Source organism: Anser anser, assembly GCF_964211835.1.
Source record: "Anser anser genome assembly, chromosome: 8".
NCBI lineage: Eukaryota > Metazoa > Chordata > Aves > Anseriformes > Anatidae > Anser > Anser anser.
The window spans coordinates 3,605,123-3,630,283 of record NC_139728.1 but is presented as its reverse complement, the minus strand read 5'-3'; the positions used below and the strand labels follow the sequence as shown (position 1 = coordinate 3,630,283).

At 35.7% G+C, this 25,161-nt stretch overlaps 1 long non-coding RNA gene across 1 annotated transcript in view; it reads right to left on the bottom strand.

The window, feature by feature from the left end:
* LOC310903743 overlaps positions 1–25,161 on the bottom strand; it is a 136,201-nt gene that overhangs the window by 15,092 nt on the left and 95,948 nt on the right. The window lies entirely within an intron of this gene.

Sequence of the window (25,161 nt, the reverse complement as noted above, 5' to 3'; positions counted from 1 at the left end):
AGAAGTTATTCATCAGCATTTTGTCAGTAGCAATTACAATAGGTGACTAGCATTTGAGTAAACTTAATAGCTAGAAGGTGGTCAAGATAACTACCAGATTGTATTAGGAAAGGAAAGTTCTAAAACTCAAAACTATTTTCTAATGTTTTTACTTGATTCTGATTATAGAGCCCTGGGAATACATACTTTTTTTCAAACAAACAAACAAACTACACTAACATTCTTTCTTGTTTGGATTCTGTTTATCGTAACTGTGAGGTAGATTGCGCATGAACCTAAGATTAAAATTGATCAAAGACAAATCTGATGTATGTATTTGATTTTTTAAAAATCAAATGTACTTATTTATTTAAAAATAGAAATATAGAAAAAATAACTTTGTTGAATTGTAGCTCCTTGCAGTAAATAAATTTTAACTTTTGTTTTTCAGATATAAAGATGTCATTGTTTCCAAGTTAACCGTTAAAATTTTATTTGTAATTTGGAAGCAGAAATCTGTTCTTGCTAATGAAATAGTGACAGACTCTGGCTGAGGTGCTATCAGTGCTCAAGTATCTAGAAGTGATGCTTCCTGTAATCTCAACTAAATCTGTTAGCTCAATCCAGCCTGATTCTAGAATCCTCTTACCACCTCCCAGTAAGTTGTTCTGCAACACATTTAGATGCAGTCAGTGAAAGCCTAATGCCAAACAGTGTTTTTCCCACTGCATGATGGGTATGGGTCACACACACAGCCCCAGCTCCAGCACTGCATATGGGGTAGGGAACTCTTTCAGCTGTGGCCCTGAGTTCCCAGTGTCATTAGAGCAAGGGAGCTTCAGAGCTGTGCTGGGAATATGTAAAATGCAGATACAGGAGTGGAAGGACATGTCAGAGGAGATTGGGTGAATCAGTCTGTGATTATCAACTTGGCATGCTGTGTCATCAGCTGCCACAGGTGCCACAAGTGTGGTCAAGGAGCTTTTCTTTTTGTTGAGGGTCCACTCTGTTTTAGAGCCAGGAATTAGGTTTTTGCTATTCAGAGACTCTTGTGAATACAAGGAATCCAGCACCCTTGAGAACAATCAGATCAATTAATTAGGAAACTGTTCCTGTGCTGCCTTAACAAATCAGAGGATTAGATTATGATCCATAACTTCAAACAGCCTTTTAGCAGCTGTTTCTTGGAGTTTTTTCCATTAAAATACTAACCCCTCACACATATTTCTTCTGATTCAGAGGTTAAGAGTTCTCCTATTAGCATTACTTTTAGAAATATATTTGATGAAAAGTCCCTTGGGTAGTCTAATGATATGGTCCAGTTGCTGTCAGGTGCACAGGCCCTTTGCAAATTCTACTGAAAAATCAATACCAATCCTTCAGTTCTTTCAAAGGATGTGGGATTAGGGCCATAATAACAGTGACCGTCTCCAGCAAATGACTGTTCAGTGATCGTTTTGCAGTGGCCTGGAAGTCCAAATCCCCCTCAATAACTTTCAAAATCGACACTTGCTGGAAACAGTGTAATCATCCCTAGCATAAAGACCAGTAGCTGCACTTACTGGCTAGTCAAGTACCTACTTATTTACTCCACTACTTGCTCATTACTGGCCTAAGGTTTTGGAGAAGAAAGTCTGCTAAAAATGTACATTCCCAAATAGCAGTTCAGCATTTCAGATGTGTTCAGCGAACAAAGGAATACTATGCACCAAGGAGGATCAGCAGGCAGCTGTTTCTACAGCTACATCACCTGTTTTATTTAGAGATTTGAAAGTAGACTAAGGAGAATAAATTTTTGAAGACTGTGGTCCCAGGGGGGAAAATAAAAATCATTCCAAATGATTAACAGCAGAACAGCATAGGGTAGTTAAGGTCTCTGATATTTATTCTCTGGGTAAAGCAGCCTGCTTGCTCAGAATCATTAGCAGGAACAGGGGAATATTTAGCAAAATTTGAAATAGTGTGGCAGTTACTTTATGAATAGGACTCTGAATGTATTATGTTACATGGACCATTTTTAAAATGAATTCACAGTAGCATCTGATGCATAAACACAACAAAAATATCAAAATTTATTTGATATTTTTACAAAGCTCACCCTTATTTTCACCATGACACAAAACACAGGAGTTGTATAAACGAGATTTCCCACTCTCAAATCTACATCAATGAGAGAAACAATCTGAATGTAACTGGCAATCTTCCATTTATTAAGACATTTATAAACACCATTCTTTAAATTATACTTCCTATCCTGCTACTATTGGTTTTCTTTTGCATCAATTTATCAAGGAGTTGCAGTATAGAAGGCGTTAGCCATGAACTGAAATATAACCACTTATTACTTCCAATTAAAAGCAACAAATATTTCATATGAAAATTTCCTCATTAGTGGCTGACATTTTCCCACTAGACTTATGTAAATCAGGGTCAGTAAAAATTAGAACACAACTCTATAGAAATGTTGAACATAGAGGGTTGGAATTAGATGATCTTTAAGGTCCCTTCCAACCCAAACCATTCTATGATAATCATCAAAAATTGTTGCTATAATAAATTATTTTGAGTTATCATCTGTCAGGCAAACTTGTGAAGGTTTCCAGAGCTTCTGATCTTCTGACTAGATCTTCTCATTTTCTGATTGATTTTAAGGAAAAAATAAAAATAAATAAAAATAAAAATAAAAATAAAAATAAAAATAAAAATAAAAATAAAAATAAAAATAAAAATAAAAATAAAAATAAAATAGCAAGTTCTGTTAGTCTTTTTAAGGAAAAATCATCTATAAAAGCTTATGTTTCTCATTTTTATGGAGAGCTTGGAAAAGAGCATAGGTGGTACCTCAAAATCGGGGGGGGTGAGGGGGGAATGGGGGCAGGGAACCTGAAAAAATTAACTACAGAGAGGGTCAGAAATAAAGATAGGCCAAGTCCAAACTCTCAGGTCTGAAGAGGCAGGGAGGACTGAATTTTGGGGTATAGCAATGCTATTTTTACAGAGACTTCCCTCTCCCTTAGCAGATCCATTTTGGCATGCACGGGCCCTTCTTTTCTCCCTCTTTCCACACATTTAATCTGTCTTGCCTGATTGCAAAAGTGACACATTTGGGCGTGAGCAAACGGTGTTAATGGGGATATAGTTGAGAGGGAAAGCAGAGGTTCTCTAAATACCTTCTTAACAGCAATTTGCTGGGTAGGAATTTATGTCATTAAATTGCAGATGTTTGCTGACAGAATGGACAGAGAATTGCCTGCTTGCTGGCATCTCTACATTTAATCAGAGATTTTTCTTCTCATCCTAAGGCAGGAGCTGACACTCTGCCAGCCCGAGTGCAGACACAGCGTGTGCTACAGCAGTGAAAAACTTGGTGTGGGAACATGAGCTCATTTCCAACTGCCTCCATGAAGTTTGTTGTCCACGTTGTGCAGCACAGTGACAATTGCTGTGAAGTCCTTGTTGCCCCTGATCTTGTCATGCTCATTTGTTATTCACAGTCTGAGCATAGTGTTCACTCAGTACTGGCTGTATCTGTGGTTGTTGTTCTGCCAACATGTCAGACTTAGGTGATTTCTACTAGGATTGAGACCTGTATTAATTAATTAATTTATTTATTTATTTATTTATTTTTGCAATGGAAACTAACATAATAGTTTCATTTTCCAAGTAAGTATTTTTAAAGCTTTGCTTGCACCATACTCAAAAACATTTGTGTCTATTACTTCGGTTTATTCTGAGGTTTGAATATCTACCAATGCTTAAGTGATTTCCTTATAGGAAGTGTTCCTGATCTTGTTATGTTTCTCATTGTTTTCTTCTGGATTCTCTTCAGTTAATCCACACCTCTTTTTGAAAAAAAAATAAAATAAAAAAAAATAAAATGCAGTACTAGAATTAGAGAATTAGACATCTGAAATCTCACCTGTAATAGCAGAGAATAATTACATCCTAGGATTTATATATGACAACCTTTCTTGAAACAGCCTCACATTCCAAGCCAATATTGAGTTTATGACTCATTTTAAGTGCTGATCCTTTTCTCCCTTGCTAACGCACAGACAATGAGACTATCTGTATTGCACATTGAATGTCTTCTTCCAGGAGTAGGACTTCTGCACTTATTGTTGAGTTCTGTTTTACAGCCTTCACACCAAACCCACCCCACTGTCTAATGTTTCAACAGCAACAACAACAAAAGGTTCTTTTCTGCTTCTGGTCTGCTTTTCTCCTATTAAATAAAATGAAAAATTGAACTTCATAATTCACTTTTATGTGGAATGACATAAAAATGCATGAGTCTACTCCCTGTTGTCTGCTACTCCTCCCATTCTCTGTTCAGCATCAGATTTATATTTTCTTTTTTCCTCTTTCCTTTTTAATGGAGTTATTAAGAAATTCTCATTGTCCTTAAGTTCCAAATGCAATTAACCTTGTGACTTCATATTTCCTGGGTCTGTTGCACATATTTATGCCATTCCTCTCTGCTCCTTCTCAAGAGTGCTTCTATTTTTTATACAATGTCTTTATTTTGAGATCAAGCAAGAGTTCCCTGTTCAGTACTATCAATCCCTTACTGCACTTCTCTCTTTTTAGTGTGTTGTATCTTTGCATATAACATAGCACACACAAGCTCCTTTGGACCAATAGGGTCTTACAACCACCAGTCACAGATAACCTGAATTCTAGCAGTGTGTATATACTTCATCGTGCTTCACTACCATAGCAATCCTAAGAGGTAATGTTTGTGACTGAGCTGAACATGAGTAGATGTTTCACCTTTAACACCATTTGTTTTAAATTACTGACATTCTCAGCATCTGAATAATGTTCCCTGTTCACTTTCAAACTGACAGGAAGTTCCCGTAGTGGGGTCTTAAAATTTCAGGTATTTGCACTTCTACATGATACAAGAATCCATTTAATCTAATAGCAAGTACAGTCAATGCGTGTGTGCCATAGGAAGTTGTCCAACTAGACTTTGTTGCCTCAAGTGATTTGCCCGCCCTGAAAGATATACAAAGAGATTTTCAGTATATCTTCTTTCGGTCAAAACAAAACAAAACAAAACTTTTTTTGTGTGTTTTTTTTTTTTTAAGTCTGCTCCTTGGTTGAATCAATCCTTGGCCAACACATACAAGTCACTGTCAAAAATGAGTCACAGCAATGATATCCTGTGTTGCCATGGAATTCTTGGAAAATGTGTGTCCCAACTTTCTTAAGAAAGTTCTTGGGGCACAGAATAAAAACCCTTGATACATTAATGCTATACCTCTATCAAGTATTCTGAGTAAAAATGTTGGAAGAAATTGTCCATGTAGATAGTGATATCACTTGCTAAACACACAACAAAGTAATAATATAATAAGGAAAATATCTTTGGAAATATAAAGTCAGTGATGCTTTTGTATTTTAGCAGAAGTACAAAATAAATATTTGAGAACTCCCACCTTTTTTTAATGCTGCCTTGGATTTAAAGTATTTTTTCCAACCATTTCTCAAGCATTAAATTTATTTGCTACTAGTATTCCTTCCAAATCATCTGTCTTAGTAACTTTAAAAACAACAACAACAAAAAAAACTCTGTACAGAAATGCTGAACCATCATGCTGAAATCTACAGCTCCATTAACCATGATAAAATCATTATCATTCTTTTTTTTCTTTCTGTGTAATATAGTGTTTGTATAAATGCTTGTTGCAACTGGAAAGTATATTGTGCTGTCTAGCAGATGACGTTTTAAGTTATGCAACACATAAAGATTAGACTAGAGAAAATCTTATTGTGATTTCACAGCCAGTTTCACTGTAAACAATTCTCTGAACTGCCCACTTTCTATGTGACATCTGTTCTCATAGGACGTTCTGGTAGCTTTTTTTTATTTATTTCAAAGTATTGAAGGGACAAATGTTACGCCTAAATATATTCTCTACAATAAACAAGTACCTTTAGCAAGCTATTGGCTGAATCAGTCAATTCCATCTCAACGATATGTTAGTGAAAACATCTTATCCTCACAAGTTGATTTCAGGCCATTAAGACAGACCTTTTGCTTTGCAGTGCAGATATTCATTACGTTTCCCTCTGGTCATTTGTCTTCATTCAGAGCAGCACTCAACCATCTCTGGTCCTTATTACTGTTAACAAGACTGTGGTCTACCTTAATATAGTGTCAAATGAAATCAGAAAGAGTCATGTGGATGATAACAAGAGAAAATGCATCAGTGTGTGCAACATTATCATGTAGATGAGAAATATAAATGAGGGATGAAATGCAATTTAAGGGAACACTCAGATGGAAAACAAATGTGCCATTGCAGACAAACAATTTCTGAAGCAGCTGCATAGTAATCAAGAGAGAGAAAAAAAAAAAAAAAAGTGAGAAACATGTCATTTCACTTGTAATTCTGGTTACGGGATTGAAAATCAGAAGAAATCTGAGTTATTAAGCAATAAGAAAATATCAGATATTTTCAGTAAAAGTGGTTCTGTTATAATTAAATCCTTATCTTTCACTGACAAGACCAGCATCATATAACATACTGTGTTAACTGTATGAGCATCATAAAAGGTTCTGTTTTAAAACTGTTAATTTGCTAAAGAGACTAAGAGTTAATTTGCTAAAGAGGCTAGAGTAGGCCTAAAAGCTTTCTAGACCATTTTGACACCTCTGTTTTTCTTGTTAATGCTGGCACTGATTTTCAGTGATTATTGTAGGAGCTGACCATATTTACAAAACATAGATACTTTTCCTCTTTAGAGACCACATCTGAATTGCATTTGAATATCTCATATATGTTCAAGATATTCAGTTCTTGGAAAGATGCAACAAAACATCTAAACACAAGGCCACTGGAAGCATCTTTAAAATCTCTAGTCACTGTGACCAAAGAGGAAAACTTTTCTTGAAGATGCTGTCTCATAGAAGTACCAGCTGCTGTTTTTATCCTCTGAAGCAGCTCGTGTCAGTCATTGAGGAGTCAGGATCCTAGACTAAACTAACTCCCTTCGGCATTATAAAGTCCATATATTAAATTTGTCCCCAATACTGATCATGGTGAACATATCCATTGCTTCTTCTGGCAATACAGTCTTTTTTTACTATGAATACTTGGCTTCCAACCTTTCATAATGGAAGATAACGTAACTACTGAGGCCTAAGGGTATGAATGGAAGAAGATAGTTTTGCCTTTTACAGCACTGAACTTCATAAATTCAAAAATGCACACCTAAGGAAGTATGCTAATTTGACTAAATATTCCTCCCTTCAGTAAAGAACCAACTTTTATCAGTATCTCAGGTTTGCTTCTCAGCTCACGTATACCAGAACTCATGCGGTCTGTGCGTAGCTAAAAAGTGCTTTGTCACTTTGCAGCAGCAGATGGACTTGAGGAATCGAAGGACATGCTGAGATCAGACCAGATGCAGGCATGTTTTAGAAACATTTGTCATTTTCATTTTTCACTGAAATACATTTAAGATTAAAAATGTCCACAAGACAAGAAACATCTTCATTAAAGATGGATGCCTATATGCACTCCTTCATTTCTGTATACCTTACTCTCTTCTGCATTAGCCACAGGGGAGTTAATACAATGCTCAATGTGAACTCTGCAAGAAAATGCATAAGGAGCTAGTAGCCTAGAAATTATTAATTTCTTATTGGAATAGTAGTCACATATCTGTACAGGGAGATGACTGCAGACATAGAACTGGAAATAACAGTTGATGTTACCCAGACTCAGAATACCTCAATCCACCATCTGGGTCAAATTACAACTAGCACCCAACTAGCAAGAGAGACTAGTTCTAGCCACAGCGACCACAAACTGAGCTTTTGTGAGTAAGCAACATTGTCCAGTGGATGATATACCTATATTTATTTCCGTGAAAACCTATACCTATTTTCCAGGAAAACCTGGCTTTATCCAGGAAAACATCCAGACACCATTTTGGAGACCTTCTCCAAAAGAAGCTCTCAAAAAAAATAAAAAATCCAGACACTGTTTTGTAGAGGTTCCCCCCACACACACCCTTCTGAAGAAATATATTCCCAGGTTAACTATTTATATTTACAGTTTTGAACCCAAGATGAAAATACATAAATCAGATCTAATCTGCTACACTGCTAACTGCTAAATTAATCTGCTTCTTCTATATACGTACATGCTATTTTAGATTCCTTGACCAATTAATTTTATTGATGACTCATCCCAGTTTTGGCATTGGATCTACATGCCTTGACTATCTTGGCCTATTCCATTCTCCAGGGAGAGAATAAAAGCATCGACCTGACATAGTCAGTGAGATTTCTATCCCACTACCCTTGTAATCTCTCCAAATCAGGGACAAGCTCATGTAGGACAGCATGCTCTGATTCTGTCAGCATTTACACTGAAGGCAAAAATGGAGCTGGCTCTGATGACTTTGATCAAAAATGGTGCAAGGACACTAATGTATAAAACTTTGTTTCTATTACTTAAAACAAACAAACAAACAAAACCACACACTTATTTTAAAACCTTAAACTAAGTTATTACCAGAAATCTGAACACCCTTTTTCTTTCCAAATTAGATTACAGACCTTATAGTAATAATAGTAATAATTTTATAGATGAAAAAACACATATGACTGACCTTCAAATCAGCCCTCAGCCTGACAAACTAGATCAATGTATTATCCAGGCCTGTATTTCTCATTCTGTTTCAACAGCCAAATAGAATTTGTTTGTTATTATAAATAAGAATTCTCAGATAACAACAGAAAATAAATACATGCAACTAGTTTCCAATGTACCTGTTCTCAAAATTCTCTTTGCTTTTTGAAAGAATTGCAAGTTTACAAGCTGTTTGCATGAGTAATAGCTTCTTTGCTCAAAGGCACACTACAGTATTCATAATAAAGTGACATTTGTTATTAGATGGAGAGCTGATTTTTTTTTAACATCAGTCAATCATGTAAACAGTTATTTGGACTTTACAGGCTTCATATGTAGAAATCAACTGTTTATGATGTTTCCTTGAATGCTCAGAGTTGATGTTAGTTACAGATTGACCATTAGGTTCTCTGTGGGGGAAACTCACAGGAGATCTCAGATAACAGGGGGTCTCAGCTTCAAGAAAACTGTAAACCAGCGACAGAAACTCCTGGCTAGAGACTCTTAACTGAGCTGCAAAACAAGCACCTGAGTGATTTGCCACTGCTTGGTGAAGCCCATCTTTGTTCTAATGTGTTAAAAAGAGTCTTGACTAGAAGTTTCTCTTGATTTGTCTTTATGGATATAAAATGATTGAGAATTTGTAAAACGAAATTATCTTAAACTACGTGTTCAGATGGTGGGGATTCTAGCAAATGAAATTAATTTAAACCCAGAGTACTACAAAGCCATAAATATCATTGAGATTAGGTTGTTGTGAAGACAGGTAAGGGGGGGAGGGTCTCTGAAGTCATTCAGATGCCTTAATACACTTGCATTCATTGTCACGAAATGTCAGGTAGATACAGTCCTTTGTTGAAGTACTTAAGTTTGGGGAGAGAACACATACTGCAAGCAGGTGTCCTTAGGCAACCAGTAATTAGTTCCCATAAGAACACTGTACCCATGGGATGTAGTTAGGATTAGTTAATACACTGCACTTTGAAGATGTAAAAAGATTCCAAAGAGCTAATTGGTACTAGATTATAGGATTTCTGTATTACTATTTTCAACTATTTCACTCTAAATATAAAGTGATAAACAGATATTCATGCCAATTTGTTTTTTTTTTTAACAACTATTTAATTATCTCATCTATTACATGAAAACATAGAATAAAAGATTTGATCAAAAATGTCTCTTGCATATAAGGAAATAATAGCTTGTTTTCAGTGTTTAAAGGCCCCTGAAAATCTGTTCATTTTCCTCTCCCCACCCCCCACTCCCACTTTATTTATTCCCTGAAAAAAAAAAAAAAAAGATAAAATTTGAGGTCTGTATAAAATAACAGAATTATTAGAAATAACTTATGTTTTCTTCCCTGATTATAGTGTGAGATTCACTGAAAGAAAACCAAACCAAAACAAGATTTTGTTGGCTTTTTGGTAGCAGAGCAAAAGAATTGAAATTTAAGCAGCAAGCATTTTTCCCCTTCAAAAGCTCAAGCTTAACATGAAATTGATAATAGAAAAACAAGCTGAAGAACAGTTACTTGGAAATTTTTTCTACACAGGTAATGCCACACAGGGACAGGTTGCTCACCTGGAGGTATTCTCAGCAAGACAAAGCCAGGGCTAACCTGACCAAGCTCTAGTACTAGTCCCACCATCCCACCTCAAGGAGGGGCCTGGACTTGATGATTCCCAGAGGTTCCTTGCAAACAGTAGATCTGTGATTCAGTGACCTCCTACTGCAATGCTGAAATTATGCAAGAATCATCCAACCAAAGAGTTTATAGGGTGTTAGTAAAAAAAGTTTAAATAATTTACAGCCCCCAAAATATAGGATAAAACAAAATAAACAAACAAAAATGGAAGAAAAAAAAAAAAAGAAAGAGAGAGAGGGGATTCAAGTAAGGAAACATATGCAGTCCTCAACCTTCTTTACAATTTCAGTATTTCCATTGAATTATACATACTTAATGGGAAAAGGAGACCCATACCTTTTTTTTTCCTTACAAGTCACCTTAAAAGAAGTGGGATATATTTACTTTATCACAGCAAAACTCTCCAAAGATTGAATATTTCAAAAAGGCTCCCCGCATCAACTGTAATTTCCTTTTCAAAAATAATCATGTAATTTTATAATCTGTGTGGTATATTTAATGTAATACAATTCTTTTAAGGATATTATCCTTTGGGGATTTTCCTGCCTAGAATTTCAACTTCAAGCCTTTAAATTATAACAAGAACTTTTCTTTTACTTCTGCCATTACTGCACCCTTTATATTAAGACATTCTGTTCAATTTTTTAAGCTGACAGGGTTTGTAACTGGTTGGACGGCCTGCCTGTTCTGCAAGTAAAATTTTAATAGATATTAAATTCTTCTCTAATAGTTGTGTCATTGTTGTACTCCCAGCGGCCAAGAAACCGATACTTAACTCTGTCAACCTGAGAGCACACCTTAATGCAGACTTGCTAGAGAGAACCCTTGCATGAAATTCAGCTTTCTTCCCTTATAGGCACATGTGCAACCACCTTATAAGAATGTTCTACCTCTTTAATGAATAAATACATCATGAGTCCACTGCAGTTTCAGCTACAGCAAGGGACTCAGTTTTGGTGTGGGAAGAAGAATTGGCTCAGGATGCAATGGTTCATATTTCTAAAATCTGGAGATGTATGGTTCCGCTTGTCTAACTGGCTAATATCAAAGGCACCACATATGTAGCAATAATCCTTTTCTTGCATTGGGATTTTCCCATGTTTGTTGACTGGAATCTCAAAAAGAATACTTGAATTGTGGCAATTTCACTATAAAACAAGAAAACAGGATCTGTATTAACCAGACTCAGAATTCAATAACCATATCAATTCCCTATGTGCACAAACATGTGCCCATAAGCAATACTAATATCTCATGTTATTTCTGTGCCTATTTCTTCCATGTTGCCTTTAAATCCTTTCTCCTTCTTATACACATATCTCCTTCTTATCCACATATTTTTAATTTATGTCTTCCAGTTACTGCTTGGCTGTCCATCTCATCAACATATGGTAGCTTTGATGGCTGGTGGCACAGACCTCGTATCTGGGGACTGATTAATGTACCATTTTGTAACTGGCACAATTAATTACATGCCTTAGAAGCAATTATAAAATATCATCACCTCAGAATATTCTCAACAATGAATTATCCAGATCTACTTAGTACATTTGGTCTTAAATTTATTTACTGATTATATTTTCAAAAGCTAAAATAAAGCTCAATGCTTAGTCTGGCATTATCATTCTAATCCTCCCATTCTAACCTTGAATTTGCCATCTGATTTGGAAATTTCTCTTATATTCAAAAACATGGATTCGTGAGATAGGAACACTATGAAATACTTTTTTTTTTTTTCAAAAAGAGGAAAGGTACATTTCTACTCTTTATTTGGAATACTAGGGTCTTTATTTCAGATGCACAGTTAGAAAAGTACCCAGAATGACTGTTCTTTTCTAAGAACAAAATCTAAGGATGTTTGTAAGCTTGGAGGATATTTCTTGCTGACATTTGAATCTCTAGTTATTGTCTCACAGCTGTTCAATAACGATGCTGTGTTTTTTACATAAATGTGCAAAGTCCTTCGTGCACCTAAGCCAAGAAACAATGCAAGCTGTGCATCCGAGCTTTTCTAATTGTTCTTTCTCCTACAGCTTAGGACTTCTTGCAGATGGGTTTGTCAGAACACCTTGCTGTTTTTGTGTTTGTGGTTTGTTTTTTGTTGTTGTTGTTTTTGTTTTTAATAACAATTGCCTCTTCAAGCTAAGCAAACCCTAGAGAAAAATAAAGCTGCAGTGAATACAGATGCAACATTAATTAAAATACACTAAATATGAATATGAATATAAATATGAAACTCTAAATATGAATACTTTACAAAAAAAATTTAAATGTATTGACATGTCAAGCAGCCAGGCATTATTTTGAAAATCAAGTTTTATTTCCCTGAAAATTCAAATCTGCATTAGGATATATTGAGCTGAAATGCTACGCATTGAATTAATTCAAGGGTTTTTTTGTGTGCAACTATGCATTACTGCTCTGGTACCCAGCTGCCCTTTGGGTAGATTACAGAATTTGTATAACTATATAATCTAATGGGTGATTTCTAGTCTCTAAAATACTACAATACAAAGTATTAGTAGTAGTCTTGTGAGAGAGATTTCCTAATTAGGCAGCCAAGTTAATTATTAAAGATGTGCTAGCTTTTATGCTGCTATCTGTCTCATGTCTGTAAGCAAACCAAAGGAAACAATGTCAACAATAGATATGCTTTGTTATGTTATGTTCCTTCAAAGAATTCTAAAGCATTTGTATATAAGAACTGGTTAGAGAAACTTATGTGAGCTCTCCTGTAGAAAAAATAAAAAATAAAAAATGAAGTTAATAAAAACATAGTTTTAGTATGATTTCAGTAAATAAATGAAAATAACTAGGTCTACTACTATATTTAACCCTGGAGGCATCTGTGATTGTTGTCCTCAAGCGACTAGCACTGCTAAGCTGTAATGTTTGAATTAATCCTGTCTCAGAGGTGAGGTCTGGAGGTAGATATAGAGATTTTATTAATCACCCCCTAGAACTGATTTTACTGTGCTAATATTTGTTCTTTTTTCTCCATATCATGCTGTCTCTACCTAAAATAAATATCGTCTAAAACAGAAGCAATGATAGAGATGATAGGTTTGGTTCATTTTTATGTAGTTAATTACTTCTCCAGTTTGCATTCTGTTTCCCTTTTTCCTTTACAAATTCCCAGACCAAGAAAATAAAGTGTTATTGCCAAAGGAAAAGGAGAAACAGAAAAGGGAGCCATGACAAAAGAGACGGGGGAAGAAAGTCTTCATTCATCTGCATTTGGAACAATTTCAGTGCTAAAAAACAAGTGCCTTGCTAATAGATAATACCAACCTTTTAACCCTGTATAGCATTTTGTCCCAAAGAAAAGCAAAAGATCATGCAAAGCTACAATAACATTAATTATCAAACTTTGGGGATCATTTCACCAAAGCAATTGATTTCACTTCACCACTGCAGCCACCTCTATTTAGAAACATATCAGCTATTTAGTAGCGCAATAGTAAAACACGATGAGTTATTACCTCAACATTTCCTAGGGAATAAGCTTTCAGTCTTACACTATAAGACAGGTAAAACCCACCTGTTTTCCTTTTTGTAACTCAGTTCATACGATCTCCAGTATACCTACAGGAAATGTAGTATAAAAAGAAGGGAACCCAGCTGAACATTTCATAGTTTAAGATAATTAAATAGCTGAAGTTTGACTGTGAACTCTAGAATGCACAGGTACCTGGAATGCCCCATCTTACTGTCACTGTGTACCTGAAGAGACAGCATTGTCTGTTGATGTTGATGCCCTTCAGACACTATTCCTGCACTAGTGATTAGCAAATAATTTTGGCTTTTTCCAAAACTGATGAAAAATCTAGAATTGTAATTACCACTCAGCAAGCAGCTCAGCAATTTTCTTCTCACCATGTTGCTGGTTTTGGAAAGTTATATAAAGATCACACAGAAATGGAATTAACCTTTCCTTTTAACCAATTTATTCCCTCTTATGCAGATTATCTGTCTTGTATTTCCATGATCAAATATTCAGATTTTGCTTTAAGACTTATATTTCCTGAGAAACTGTAATGCCAGGTACTAGAATTTTTGTCATGAGAATGGGTTCTGGCAGGGCAATGCAGCAAGGGAAATTCATTCAAGCAAACATACTACATAGAAAAGCATAAAAATGTGTAATATACCCAGCTGGACAATACTGGAGCCTCAATTGCTGAGTAGCAGCTGCCATTCTGATTGGAGCACTCATTAAAAGCTGCCAACTTTCATGTAATAAGTCAGAAATGGCTGGCTCTAGCAACATAATAGAACAGATATTGCCAAATAATAAGGATGCAAAGCCCAGACTGCCGTCGATACTTTAAAACTCCTACATCTCACACAGATCTGTTTTGAACTGCATTGCATTTGAAGTATGTTAGCCCATAAGCCTGCCTAACTTCCCTTGCCTTGTCAGGGGAGAAAGCTCTAATAACATGCAGGTGTGAAACACAGAATTTCACCTACTTGTAACCAATCAGTCAGAATTTTGAATAGGTTTACAAATATTGAAATAGATTCCTGGATCCCAAAATCTCAGGCCAGTTAGGTACATTTTGGCATGTAAGTCTGACTAGAAGCACTCAGTGACTGTTCAGGTGACAGCACTTCGCTGAATATGAACTGGCACTGGTTTTGGCAACAATAGCCTGAGGTTTTATTTTTCCCCCCTAAATCAAGACTCTCCTAAAAAGCATAAATCACAATGTAATTAAATCTTTATCTGGTATGTATGAGAAAGTGAAAACATGGAAATGCCTTTGATAAGGAAAAGGTTTCTAGCACAGCCAATGTAATGTGAAATAATATTTGAGAGTGTGAGCAACCTTATGCCTTATGGAAGGGTGTTTTTTTTTTTTTTTTTTCTTTTCAGTTGTTGTGATGCAGCTGTTTTTCAAAGGGCAATTTTTGAATGATTTTTTTTTTTTCTTCCAAACCCTGGAATGTAATACCACCTTCAGAGATTAATAACTTTTCACCCTCTTTCTTGAAAAATAAGAAAATTATACTGATACATAGGGTAGATACCTAGTGTTAAAAAAGGAAATCAACAAAAATGACAGATAATTTTTATTTTTTTTCTGATGATAACAGGTTTTCATATACTAGCTGATTCCTTGTATATATAGAACATACTTCAGAAATGATAATAATGTGGTCATTCTTATAAGTAGAAATCTTAATTTGTAAAAAAGTAGGACAAACTAGTGACAGACTCACTGAAAGTATTGGTTATGTCTCTGTAAAACACTTCAGTTACCATCTTATTTTAGACAGTCAGAAGAGTCCAATTGACTTTGATCTAAGAAGTTGTCATTAAAGAGATCTGAAAGCATGATGAAGTACAGAGAAATCAATTTTTGAAACCTCGCCAAACTTCACCTTGAGTACTTGGGACACACAGCAGAATAATTTATTGGCAGAAACGAAAGAGAGAAGATAAATTATCTCAATCCCTCTAGATATGATAGGATTTTTCTCATTATTTGTTCTGTTACCCAGTTTGAAAACATGACTATTTTGCTCACTGTACTTTTATTCAGTTCTTTTCCAGTAAATAGATAAAATGGGCTCATCATCTCCACCATTGCATTATCACTTTTCCCCATTTACAGATATTGTATTTAGAAAATAATTGCTTCATTATGATGCTGCACCTTCCCTCATTTTATGCATTTTTTTTTGAGATACGAATTATAAGGAAATATATACTGAATATATGTATATATATATATACTGATTATAAGGAAATATACACTGAAGCATCCTTAGGCATAAGTTTCTTTCACAAAGAGAACGATATCTTTCCAAGGAAAAAGAAGCAATTAAGTGCCATCTTTCAAAAGAAAACATCTTCTGATCCAGAATATTCCTTCATGTTGTAATTAATCCAGGTGGCACTCAAATCATTAAAAAAAATCAACCACATATTACTTCTACCAATCACCCTTTATTAAGGATGGGAGAAGTTACAGTTTGATACAAATACAATAGTCAAAGGACAGAAGAGAGAGACTGAAAGGCATTTTGGACAACAGTAACCAAAATTCCATAATTTCTTGATAATTATGGAGCTGGTACCAAGATTTCCACAAAAGAAAAAAAAAAAAAAAAAACTCCTTGTCTAGCTTGGCCTGATTTTAAGTAACTGCCATCATCAAAGTGAGAACGCATAAGAGAAAAATGGAAGGCTCAAAGGCACTTAGCATCTTAGCTAAAGAAAGTCAACAGAAGAGAGGATACACGGAGCACATTGCCATGTTCCCTCAAATCAGCCTTGTGGCTGGAACATAAAAGAAGTGTAGAAGTGAACATTTTTACACAGGTATCACCAACATTTTGCAGAATTTTCACTTTGTGTAGCTGACTACAATTCCCTAAAAAAATTTGATCTGTATCTACCACCTCCCTGCTCTTTATATCTAGTTGTATCTACCCGCTCCTACAAAAAAGCCCATACTTGTATTCCTAGTGTTAAATCATCTAAAGAATTTGTGCATCCAGGAAGGCAGAAGCGAGACTGACTGTACAAAGAGATCTTTTGTACCTCTCACCACTGCTTGTCAGCCACAGCTAGCAAAAAGATGAACAGTCTCTAATTTATCATTGTCCTTCAAAATGATTAATTTTCCCTCCCAATTTTACAAGTTTCATGGGGCTTTGAGAAAGAAAAGCCATATGTTGAGTTCCCATGTCCTCCACAAAAATTGAAAATTAGGCCTGAAACCCAGACACTTACTGTCCCAGGATCATGGTTTGTGGAACATATTGTAAGACCGGTTCACTATTTCTCAGTTTCTTTTCTCACCTTTTTCTTAATTTCACATGGTACTTTGCTAGGCTTTCAGTCAGCATTTTCCCCCTTCTTTCAGAGTTTGGGAAAAGGGGGTAAAGTTAATTAAGAAAATACTCAGTTACCATGATTTATTAAGGTTTAGATAGGCAATTTGCAACTAGTGCTACTGTTATGAATTTTATTCTGCTTTACCTCTTACTGAACTATTCTAATTACTTCAGTGTATAAACCAGCTTTTAGATTAATAATATACCAGAGCAAGACAACAGTGACTATTAAAAAATGAGTAATTTGTTCATTTGGTTTAGTATTATATATTACCTGGCTACTATGGATTTTTTTTAACTGTTCAATTTTTTGCTACCAAGACCATAGTCTGATAAATCACCCCCGCCCCCCTTCCAAGAAATGAGTTTATGATCCAATTAATGTAACTGGTTCTTACCAGCAAAAAAAAAAAAAAAGAAAAAACCTTCACCAAAATAATAACAATTCATTGAAATTAAAACTTTAGAATACCCACAAAATTCTGTCCTTTCTAAGTTCAAAACAGTAAAAATACAGCTAAGTATACAAGGTCTATTAAAACAGACATTTCTCCTGAAAAACTGCTGTTTTATTCCTTCTGTCTATTTGCCATATATAACTACTAAAATCTGAGGTAGGCCTAGAGCAAAACCACTTTGATTGTACTTTAATACTCCTCAGAGAGATTTTATCAAACAAAACTCTTTATTCAGTTTCATCTTCTTTCCTTACAAATCAATAATAGAGTTGACAGTATCCAAAGTACAGGATTGGAAATTATTTCGCAAAAATATGCCTCTGAATCGGCCCTCAACATTTCTTTCAAGACATTGCTCTTTCACTTCAAGTACTGTATTCCTCCACTTCCAGGGCTGTGGCTTCCCACTCAATACATCTCTTGCCATAGAAAATATTCTTCTACATCTTCATTTGAACAAGATTTCTGTTCATGTTACAGAATGATTAATGTCCTTATGGATTTAGAGCTATCTTTTCTGACCATTAGTGATTTGTAGACTACATGTTGAGCCTAATGATTTTGATGTCTTCATTTTCCTGTTAGAGTCTGATTCTCAGTTTCAGACTGGCTGTGTAAACCTTACTGAAGAAGCTCTAAAACTGTAGGCAAGCTGAGCTGAACCTCTCACTCTTCACTCATCACCAGTTCACCCTAGGATGCTGTTAAATAGCTGGATGAATTGTGCTATTTATCTAAGTAACTGGAAATGATAATATTTAGTTTAGACATAAATGAATATTTGCATTTCTAATTTAAGATTAGAAATTATTCTCTATTCTTTTGGCCTTCAAATACATTTGTCTTCAATTGGCAGTCTGTTATACTTCTCATGTATTTCTTCCTTTAGCAACTATCCTCTCATTACTTCATTGGTTTGAATTCAGTAGCCTGTTTTTTAGCTGCAGCAAGCAAATGTAAGAGTGTTTTGCATGCTAATCCTGACAAAATCTGCTATTACTTCTTTTTGCTGTTTATTAGAAATGGCTAGTGGGATTTCAAAGATCTCACCTTGGAGAAAAAGGAGCTTATATCCTTGTTCCCCCGTTCAGTTCTCTTTCCAGTCCATACAAGTTAAAGATAGGCCTTTAAAATTAACTGCAAGCAAGGCACAAAAAAAATAGCACTTCCAGAATGAGCAATACATTAAAAGAAAAGTAAATCTATGAAGGCTGCAAAGAGATGAAACACATGAAATGACATGCCGGGATGCATAAATAAGCTTGCTATACCTTCCCCTAAATTGTCTAGTTTGTATGCATTTTGTTGTCCTATTTATGGGGTGCAGTTAAATCTCAGTATGCCCTATAGCATGCTGACTGCAAAACAAGATCCAAACCTACATAAACAGGATTCTTTCACAATAAAAGAAAAAGCATCAGAAATCCTATTCTTCTTCATACTTGGTCTACATAAGCTGCTAGCAGAATGGGATGATGCTCAAACAGAAGGCAATATTTTAAAATACAAAGAGGTGAACCTAATCAAACAGTGAGAATTACTCTATCCCACTTCTACAAAACCCTGCTCTCCAAAAACAATCTAAAACTCTCTAGCACCTCACTGTAGTTGCTCTGAACCGGAGAAATTAATTGTCCACAGCTGACTCCCTGCTAGCCTGAAAGCTTCTGTCCCAAGAGCAGATAGCTGTGGGTATTGCTTCTTGTCACAAACTTCTTCTGCGACCTTCTAATGACAGTTGATACACCTGTAATCTGAAAGGCAAAAGTATAATTAAAGCAGAGGAAGCAGAGATGTGTCTTTGATCATATTAATCTGTGACTTGGTCAAACCAAGCTCACAGAAATCTCACCCTTTATCCTGAATAAAGGGAAAAGTTCACCTCTAAATCACATTTTGACCCTTCACAAGCCACTCAACACATCAAGGGATTTAATATACTGTCCAGGAGACAATAAACTTGAATCTTCTCAAAAACAAAATCCTTAAAAATGCTTCCTCCCTTCTTCTCTTTTTTTCTTTTCCTTTTCAGTTTCTTTCCACTTTTCCTGACCCAGATTGAACAGTCTAATTCTTTCTTATACCTGCTGAGACTCAAGCAAGTAATTGAAGTATATTTCCAACACAGTAGATATCCCCATTTGTCCACTTGTCTTGAATTCCCTCTTGGACATTGTGTTTGCTTCCAGAGACCTTCCTGTTCCCGTGTCCCCCCCTTCCTTACCCCAGCTCCCCAGTAAAGGTTGTAGTGAAGCTGTAGCGGGAACTCAGTGGAAAATTGCTGTAGGTGGTCTGGCATATACAAGCCTTTTGCAGGCAAAAGCTCTCTGCATTTCTCCTGTGGACCCTGCGAGCTCTGCTAACCCCAAGAAAAAGAAACCTAGGCATACCTGGGTTTAGAAACAGGTAAGTGGTGCTTTTTCACCCAGTTGCACCAAAGTACCAGTTTCACTGCATGCCCAGAGATGCATGTATAGGAACTTGAGTAACTGTAAGATCTATGCCTTAATGGTTATTGGGCTAACAGTTTTGACGAACTAAATCAGTTGCCTATAGCCCACCTTGACTTAAGACCAGCCCAAACGTCCCACTTTTTTGAGTTGCATGTACCAGCTTAAGCAGGACTGAGCCATTTCTTTCTACTTCAGTCTCCCTACCCAGACACAGATGTTTCAGTGGTAGAGTAAATCTCTTTCATAATAAACCTACAGATTTACATGAATAATTACTCATTCTCATATATCTTTAATCAGTGGATAGTCATTCTTTCATTAACTAGTATTGTTAAAAATTATGTACTGAATGTATACACCGTTAAAAAAGATGGAAAAACCTTCCCTTTGTGTTTGTTTGGAAGTACATTGCCCAGTTTCAAAACATTGTCTTTTCCCATTCAACCTTGAAGGAAGTTAGAAGCTGTTGGTAGTCATGGCAATAAAAGCACTTGAGTGGTAGGAATAAGAAAGTAGTAGGTTCCATCTGAAATTACTCTGTTAGGATATGCTCCTAGGAAGATTTATATATCACGTAAAGATTGATAGTACTTAGTTTTGGTGTAGTTGAATGTTTTGAAAAATCAGTCAGTATGATAAATGTCAGTTTCTTATTATCTGATATTATGTTACTTAGATGTCTGTTTACCAGAATACACCAGTGATTGATTCACTAAATGTCTTTTTTAAAGTTAGTCTGGTAAAATACATATGAAAGAAACTAAATATATTTTTTTCCTTTGAGAGTATAGTAGAAAAGTATATCAATATGAAAATAGTAACCGATGGCTAATTTTTTACCGCATTTGTTTTGCATTACTCTACATGTAATTAAGAGTAAAGTTGCTTTTAAAAGCAAAAAGGAATAAAATTGTTAATTCAGAAAGTCCTATAGGCTTTTAATAAAGCCACCTTTGAGCTTTAAAAATAGGGATGGCTTGCATCACTATGTATGCAACTGTCCTGCCTTATTGTCAGTACATTTAATTTAAAAGAATTCACATGTGATCAGACACCCATAGCTATTTTCTGGCTTGGAACATATCCATGAAGTTTTATTGTAGAAATGTTACTGTTTCAGTTTTCACTAAAACAGTTAATGTGTGCATGAGAATATGCAGACAAGAAACATGTTTCTCTTTCCAAGTGTAGACTTCCTCTGGCAGATCCAATCCCACAGTTCCTTATAAATAAAATCTTAGTAACAGAGGTGACTCAGAAAAAAAGGAAAAGGGAAAGGGAAAGGGAAAGGGAAAGGGAAAGGGAAAGGGAAAGGGAAAGGGAAAGGAAAAAAAAGGAAAAGGAAAAAAGGAAAAGGAAAAAGGAAAAGGAAAAGGAAAAGGAAAAGGAAAAGGAAAAGGAAAAGGAAAAGGAAAAGGAAAAGGAAAAGGAAAATGAAAAGGAAAAGGAAAAGGAAAAGGAAAAGGAAAAGGAAAAGGAGAGGAAGAGGAAGAGGAAGAGGAAGAGGAGGAGGAGGAGGAAGAGGAAGAGGAAGAGGAAGAGGAAGAGGAAGAGGAAGAGGAAGAGGAAGAGGAAGAGGAAGAGGAAGAGGAAGAGGAAGAGGAAGAGGAAGAGGAAGAGGAAGAGGAAGAGGAAGAGGAAGAGGAAGAGGAAGAGGAAGAGGAAGAGGAAAAGGAAAAGGAAAAGAAAAAGAAAAAGAAAAAGAAAAAGAAAAAGAAAAAGAAAAAGAAAAAGAAAAAGAAAAAGAAAAAGAAAAAGAAAAAGAAAAAGAAAAAGAAAGAAAAGGAAAAGGAAAAGGAAAAGGAAAAGGAAAAGGAAAAGGAAAAGGAAAAGGAAAAGGAAAAGGAAAAGGAAAAGGAAAAGGAAAAGGAAAAGGAAAAGGAAAAGGAAAAGGAAAAGGAAAAAGAGAAAAAAAAAAGAAAACAAATAAAAAAAACCTCGTGTACCAGATACACCTAAACAATTCCTTACAGATTCCCTTCTTCCCTAGCGTACTCTTAACTATCCTATGTTTGTAATGGAGATGATACAGCCTTCCCAGAGACATCCACTTCAATACTTAACAATCCCTATTTTTGGAAAGGAGATTCTTTTCAGAATTCTAACCAACATTTTTTCATGCTGTAGTTGAAGCCCTTTCCTGTTTTCCCTTACGTAACAATGAATATGGAGATTAATGTATTCTCCTCCTTTGCAGAAATCTTTGTCTGAAAACTTACTGTGTCTTCTCAAGGTGCATCCACTGAACAAAAAATAGTAAATCGATCTCAGGTTATGTGTTTATCCCACCCATCAGCTCACCTGGTATAACTCCCCTGTTCTTTGCCCCCTGTAGATGTGAAGGAAAGTACATGAAGCCATTTTAAGCCACAAGGAGCGGGTCCCCACATAGAAGACTTCAAATGATATTTTGTATTACAAGCGGGGCAGGTGTTAAGTGTAATCTCATGGCTTTCAAGAGGCAGCTGACAGGGAATAGTTCTATTGGCTTCCGTACAGCAGCCATAAATTATTGCTTTTTAAACAAAACAACCTAGGGTTTGTAATCTTTCCTCCAAGACCTTGTTTTCTAATCTACCCTTTTCCTCTAATCTCTTTTTCCTTTCTCCAACTCTAAAAATTTCCTTTCTTTATTGCAGTCTAGCACCCACACCTGAAGATAACACTGAAACTTCTGTAAAGCTTGTACTGAAAAGTATTAACTATATACTACTAGACGATACCCATTATAGTTTGCCTTTTTCTTCCTTTTTACAACAGAATGACAGATGATCAAAGGTCTGGAGCACCTCTCCTATGGATAGACAGGGTTGTTCAGCCTGGAGAAGAGAAGGCTCCAGGGAGTTTCAGTACTTTTGTGGCCACTTTTGTGGCCTTTCAGTACTTAAAGGGGACTTATGAAAAAGTTGGAGAGTGACTTTTTACATGGGCAGATAGTGATAGCACAAGGGGAAACAGTTTTAAACTAAAAGAGGGAATATTTAGATTAGACACTAACAGGAAATTCTTCACTCAGAGGGAAGCACTAGAACAAGTTGCCCTGAGAAGCTGTGGATGCCCCATCCCTGGAAGTGTTCAAGGTCAGACTGGATGGGGCTTTGGGCAACCGGGTCTAGTGGGTGGCATCCTTGCCCATGACGGGGGGGTGGAACCAGGTGATCTTTAAGTTCCCTCCCAGCTCAAGCCATTCTACAATTCTACAAAACTATCGCCAAGCCAGGCATGCCCCATCTTCTACTTGTGCAGTCAATTATTCCTATCTTGAATAGCATGATGCTTTGCACTTGTCTTCATTGAATTACCTTCAGTATTTTTCAGATTTGTTTTCCTACTTGTCCAGATCATTATGAATTCAACTTTTGTCTTCCAATTTGCTTGCAGCCCCTCCCAGTTCGGAGTCAAGCAGTGAATGCTCTTTAGAGTGCTTAGCAATTACATATCCCATGCAGTGCTCAGTGCTGCATATTTGGCACAACAGGGTTTGAAGACTCATCTTGCTGCTACTAGATATGGTCCTAATTATATTATGGAGCAGATAGAATGAAAAGCCAAAGAATATAATAATCATGAAAATAGCACTACCTTCTAATTCCAAGGAATGGTAGCATGGTCACACTTGAAAACAGGCTTCATATTGAAAAAACAATTGTGTGCATTTTTGCCTTGAAACAGGGCATTTAAATCTCTGACTTTCACGAGAGGGACCAGCAATGGCACGCTGTGAAATTTTTGGCTCTGCTTTAATGTATTTGCTCTTATTTACAGTGCCATTACAATACTTAGACAATAAAAGTAATACATTTAATGAACATGATGTCATTGCCGGTTTTCAAATTGCAAAACTAATTAGCTTTTGCAAAAAGAGGGATCTTGCCTAAATATGAGACAAAAATCTGTTTTCAGATACCAGTGAATAAAGGACAAACAGGTGTTATGAACAGAAGCACTATGCTTCATAGTATTTGTGTTCATTGACACGCTGTCAGGATCATTTTTCAAACTATTTTGAAGAAAAAGTTTGAGAAGCTGACAGTAACTTTTAGGGCAAGTAGAACTGAAAATACTAGTAGTAGCATTTAGGAGTTTCTTTCTTTCTTTCTTTCTTTCTTTCTTTCTTTCTTTCTTTCTTTCTTTCTTTCTTTCTTTCTTTCTTTCTTCTTTCCTTCTTTCCTTCTTTCCTTCTTTCTTTCTTTCCTTCTTTCCTTCTTTCCTTCTTCTTTCCTTCTTTCCTTCTTTCCTTCTTTCCTTCCTTCCTTCCTTCCTTCTTTCTTTCTTTCTTTCTTTCTTTCTTTCTTTCTTTCTTTCTTTCTTTCTTTCTTTCTTTCTTTCTTTCTTTCTTTCTTTCTTTCTCTTTCTTTTTTTCTTTCTTTCTTTATTTCCCTCCCTCCCTCCTTTCCTTTCCTTCCTTTCCTTCCTTCCATAACCTCTTCAGAAGACAAAAAGAAGCAGGGTCCCAATGGCTGCTGAATGTATATACACTGTTTATCAGATGTTATTGCTCCTTCAGGCAACATTATTTTGCATTAGTATTTTTACTATATTTTACAAGTATTTTTAATTAACGGCCTGGTATTACCTTAGAAATGGTTACTGTTGCATTTGTAGCATTGGAAAAAATGCATTTTTTTGATCTAAGAACTTTGTATCAGACTTTTGAAATAGTGTGTGGGGGTGAGGCGTACCACACACAAAACATAATAATTGTAATGTCTTCAGAGATATGAATAAATAAATAAAAATAAAAAGAGGAAAAGACACAGGGAAAGTTCTGAAGACAAATGTTGAAAGTGATAAAACTTAACCTCTACTAGTTCTTCTCACTCACCTTTTACATGGAAAAAAAAAAAAAAAGACTATTGGTGAATATTTCTGTATATTTTGAACACACTGGTTTTGAAGCACTGGAGAAAAATAATGAAAGATGACTTCTTGGTTCCCTGTCCATGATGGCCCAAGGGCAAAACTAAAGTTCTGTGTAAAGGCTAAAATAAAGACATTGAAGCTGACATTAAAGGCAGATATAGGAATATCCTCACAAATTTCACTACACTTCGCTCAAATCTGTCTGCATTTCCCTCCAAGGACAAAAGTCAACCACTATAAAACTCTAGAGACAGAAAACTCTG